Genomic DNA, 5,465 nt, shown 5'->3' on the forward strand with positions numbered 1-5,465 from the left:
TTTTTTTTTTTTTTTTTTTTGGCAACTGTTGGCTGGTTGGTTTGTGTCTAGCCTTTATATCCATGACGTTCTACTTTCTACTTACTTGCTCGGTTGCTGCCGGATATTCCGCTGGATGTCCGTCACCTTCCACTTTCTTTGTGTTGGTGTTCAAATCTCCGGTGGATTTCTGAGGACTATAGTTACCTGCTCCTCAGATCTCTGCAGGGTAAATCCAGACAGCTAGCAAGACTATCTGTCCTATCGGAGTTTTCTGTTATACAACTAAAACTACTTTAACAACTAGCACCGCCCAAGACAATTGTGATTGGTGTAAAGAAATGTCAACAAACTGGAGCATGTTTTTCACCCATCCCGAGATGTTGTGTGGACTAGCCAGACCCTCCTGTTCAGTGCTGTGGAGGAAGGTTTGGCAAAGCGAGACTAGATTGTGTCCAATAACCATAGCAACGCACAGAAATAACAATAAGCCCTAAACTGGCAAGAGGACATAAACCCTAACTGAGAAGCATATTCCGAATGCGCTGTAAACGTTTCTAAACAATGCCTCTAAAACCCAAATAGTAACACCTGATGATCAATATGCTGTTTATGACCTGCATCAAATTTGGATTATCGTCATATTGTTAGTGATAGTAAAATATTTGCGTGCATTTCAACATATTTACTGTTGATCCTTTTCACTCTCATGTGAAGTTTGTTATTCTTAAACTGGCTTTTATCCCAAACTTGTATTCCACATTCAATGGTATTAAATTGATTAATGATTTGGTTGATGTATTGATTTAGCAACATTTTGGGCCGGTGGCTGGTCTTCATTACACACCTCTTTTGCTTTTTTTCTAGCCATTGCGGATGAAAGATTTCTCCCAGGCAGCATTCATGCCTGTAGCCTTTAGTGTGTGTAAACAAGGTCAGTGTGGACAGCAGCCTCATCTGTTACGCTGACACTTATTCGTTAGCCATGAGCCAGACTGTCGGCCTGAGAGATTAGGTGCTAGCGCGCTGCTACTCTAAAGCTCAAGGGGGAATAGAAAAGGGAGGCGAAATTTAACAAAATGTGTTTGAGTGAGACGTGGCTGTTGGAATGCGTTTATAACCATTTTTTATTGGAAGGAAGTTGACCAAAACACAGTTTTTCAGTACTGCCTTGTTTCTCTTGAGATCAGCTAGAGGACCTAATTACCAAAGCGGAGAGATAGTGATTTTTTTCACGAGCAATCTGTGCTGATTGCTGATTGTTATTCCTAAATGACTTGATGCAGAGCTCTCGAATCGTGGCACTTGTGGTGATTTCTGCATGATGATAATGGTCCAGGTGCCGTTCAGTGATGCAAAGACTCTGCTTTCTCTTTCCCTCCACAATAGTCCCAAGGCTGTGCATCCTGTGGTTGGCAGCATCAGACAGCAACAAGTTAAACCCAGTTAATAAATTCAGTATGATCTGGAATATTGAAAAAACATGTTTGCAATAACAAAAACTATCTCTGTTATTTAATTTAAGGAGAGGCTGTCACTTAATACTCCATAACAACGTCAGTAAATATGTCAGTACACATACCAACATACTGTACATAAATGTGTCAGTACCAGGATTATTAAAAAAAACTTAAATATTATAAGTACATATTTTTGGTAAATTGAAACTAAATTAAAACAAAAACCTTTAATAAAAACTCAAATTGAAACTATATCAATGGACCATTTCAAATGGAAGGGCCAGGCTGGTCCAACTGGGTTTTTAGGGATACCAAATAAAAGCACAAGTGTAACATAGCTCCAATCCGCAATTCTAGAATAGACTAGAACATACACAAATAACAATACACCCAAGAATCCTCATTCAGTGTTCACCTACATTTTTTTAATCACCTTGCATGAATAATATCATCACATTAGGGATTAAGTTGGGGTTAACAATGTATAAAGGTTTTTGCCACAGTTAGGTCGAGGCTTAATCCTTCACCCTGATCTACATTGCCTGGTATAGAAATGAGTGTAAATAATTCCATATTACATGATTACATGTATCAGCTATACTATTTCACTACTGAAAAAAAGGCAGTATGAATTTCTCTAATTGTAACGTTGAACCTGTTATGGGTCCGCTGTCTTCTGTGTTGTTTTTCCCTGTTTGTCTGTCTGTGTGTTCATCGGCCGGAGGGCGTGCCGGAGGGCGCTCTTACCGGATTCCATTAGAGGCGTGTCTACTCTTCCCCTCCTCCATCTGACTACACAGCTGAGCTTCATCATCAGTATCACCTCATCATTAGAGGCGTGTCTACTCTTCCCCTCCCCATCTGACTCCACAGCGTAGCTTCATCATCATTATCACCTCATCCATACTTAAACCTGGGCCGACCACCTCTTCGGCGCCAGTTCGTTACACATATCCTGGTAACTGGTCTAGTACTAGCTTGTTGGTATCCGTTGCCTTGCATATGTACTTAACTTTTGTTTCTGCCCACACCGTTCGTGTTCCGTCTCGTCAGATGTCTTGGATCTCCTTCATCTCCCCATCACCCCCTGTCTGATTGTTTGTGTTGTTTTTTGTGTGCTGGTTGTTCGTGTTCCGTCATATTAAACCCATTTCTGTGTACATACTCCCTCTTGTGGTCGTTCTGTGTCCGGGTCCTACACCACACCTAACAGAACCAAAGAAACAGAACCGTCTTGACATGAGATTGTGTTGATTGCTTCCCATCACACACTAAAGTATTATACGTTAAACACATCTATTCTCCAACTATGTATTCTGCATGTAGCTACATACTTCTGAGACGTTACACCTGTCACTGACAAAATCAAACTAAATAGATACTGTAGAAACTAAAACGTTCTAAAAACTGAAACTGAACTACAACTAGTAAACACTGAAAACTAAAGCTAAACTGAAATGAAAACTAATTAACAATAAAAGAACTATGATAACCTTGGTCAGTACATCCACATACCAACGTGCATATTTGTCGGTATACATTTCTCTTTCTATGTGAAAGATACATGTTGTTTGATTGGGTATTGTTCTGTATTTTAGTGAATTTGTGCAAATCAATAAATCAAAAATACATGCCAACAGACCTTTTTCACGGCAGACATGTTGACATGACATGACAAAAACAGTTTGCTGATAGGTCCTTGCCTAATTTTGGAGGATGTCAAACAAATTGTTGTCCATTAGTTATTGTACGATATCATATGAACTGGTTCAGGAGAATGCGTTGCAGGCTGTTATCTAAAAGGCCTTACAAGGGGTTTGGTGTAAAATGCTCCACCACACACATCGTATTACAGAAGCCATTTTTCAGGGCCCGTAACCTTGAGTGTGTTTGGCTTGTAAATGAGTGGTAGGAGGAACAATGCAGCTCGCTGGGCAGTAGAAGAGCTGCTGTCCATCCACAGTGGGAGATGATTTACTGTACTGTATTGTTCTCTTATAGTTCCATACTGTGTGGAGTTATGGGGAAAAATCCAAAACCAACACTGAGGCAACTTTCTTGCTACAGTAGCAAGCTATAAGAATTGCAAATCGATCACATTGTTTCAACTCAAACCAACCCACGCGCTATTTAATATGTACATGCTTCATATTTTTGTGATCTTAGAACTGCACAGATCACGTACAAAGCACACAATCATAGCTGTATTCAGAGGTTGTTTGAAATGCGAGAGCGCCAGTATGAATTAAAAGTTAAATATATGTTTAATAAAAAACTAAGGGTGATGTCCACTTGGCTGAGTGCCGAGTTGGAAAAAATGTGCACGACACAAACCGGAGCTGATGCAGGTGTATTTATTAGAACAGACAATCCAGGTTTAAATGTAGATTGGAGTGCAAGAATCCAAACAAGAGTAATGATAACATTAATCTAAAATGGCTAGAAAAAAGAGAGAACAGGTAAACAGAAAGCTGAAACACTCCTACGCAAATTTCAAGGATTGCCTTTTTTCACCTACGTAATATTGCAAAAATCAGGAATATCCTGTCTAAAAATGATGCAGAAAAACTAGTCCAGCATTGTACTTCGAGTTGGATTACTGCAATTCTTTCTTATCAGGCTGCCGAAAATCCATAAAGACTCTTCAGCTGATCCAGAATGCTGCACATTCTGACAGGAACCAGGAAAAGAGACACACTCTCTCCTGTTTTAGCTCTCTGCATTGGCTTCCTGTAAAATCTAGAATATAATTTAAAATCCTTCTTCTCCCTACAAAGCTCTTCATGGTCAGCTCCATCTTATCTTAAAGAGCTTATAGTACCTTACAACCCTACAAGAGCACTACGCTCCCAGAATGCAGGGTTACTTGTGGTTCCTCAAGTCCTCTAAAAGTAGAACAGCCAGAGCGTTCAGCTATCAGGCTCCTCTCCTGTGGAACCGGTTCCAGTTGGGGTCGGGCAGACACGTCTCCATATTTAAGAGTAGCTCAAGACTTCCTCTTTGATAAGCTTATTGTTAGGGCATAAAATTGATATGTTAGGGAGTGAGGAGCCGCAGCATCCGCCTACCCCGGCCCCCCTGCTTCTCGTCATAGTTGTCAGATCTATCTATCATATAATCAAGCATATAAAACTAAAGGGAGACTTGGCATACAGCCGATCCGGTTGGGAGAGTTCTAGCCTGACCAGGCCCCTCTCTTTACCCTGTCTCTCTTGGTATGCTTTGATAAAGCTTATTATTAGGGCATAAAATGAATATTGTTAGGAGTGAGGAGTTGCAGCGTCCGCCTAACCGGCCCACCTGCTTCTCGTCATAGTTGTCAGAATCTTCTATCATAATCAAGTTATAATAAAACTAGAGGGAGACTTGGCATACACCCAATCCGGTTGGGGATATCTAGCCTGACCAGGCTCCTCTCTTTACCCTGTCTCTCTGGTTTGCTGTAATAGTTTTAGACAGCTGGGGACTTCCTTTGATACACTGAGCTCCTCTCCCTCTATCTTTTTATCTTTCCATTTATGTTCTCCATGTCCCAGAAATCGTGTTACTAACCTAGCTCTGGGGAGTCTTTCCCCGAGTCCTTATGTCTTTTTTCCCCCACATGTTCCCCTCGATCAGGGAGGCTCCAAAAAATCCATGGTAGCAGCTGTCGCCTTGGTCCCGCTCCATGTTCTGTGATGCCATGTTCATCTGCTACACTCTGCGGTGCCCACCTACGTCCTGCGGTGCCTTGTAATGCTGCACAGTGCCCTGCTATACCATGAACTATTACAAAGAACTGCTACAAACTACTATTTTTTCTATTTTTGTTATTTCCACTAACCCCAACCGGCCCGTCAGACGCCGCCTACCAAGAGCCTGGGTCTGTCCGAGGTTTCTTCCTAAAAGGAAGTTTTTCCTCGCCACTGTCGCACTGTTGCTTGCTCTGGAGGGAACTACTAGAACTGTTGGGTCCTTGTAAATTTTGGAGTGTGGTCTAGACTTACTCCATCTGTAAAGCGTCTTGAGATAACTCTTGTTATGAAT

The 5,465-nt window shown here is 41.3% G+C and overlaps 1 long non-coding RNA gene across 1 annotated transcript in view; it reads left to right on the forward strand.

Moving 5' to 3' along the window:
* LOC116697172 (uncharacterized) overlaps window positions 1-5,465 on the forward strand; it is a 9,538-nt gene that overhangs the window by 3,853 nt on the left and 220 nt on the right. Inside the window, exon 2 of the long non-coding RNA XR_004333945.1 lies at window positions 4,480-4,482. This is a non-coding gene — a long non-coding RNA (uncharacterized LOC116697172). The remainder of the gene's footprint in view (window positions 1-4,479; window positions 4,483-5,465) is intronic.

Source organism: Etheostoma spectabile, chromosome 10 (genome assembly GCF_008692095.1).
Source record: "Etheostoma spectabile isolate EspeVRDwgs_2016 chromosome 10, UIUC_Espe_1.0, whole genome shotgun sequence".
Lineage (NCBI taxonomy): Eukaryota > Metazoa > Chordata > Actinopteri > Perciformes > Percidae > Etheostoma > Etheostoma spectabile.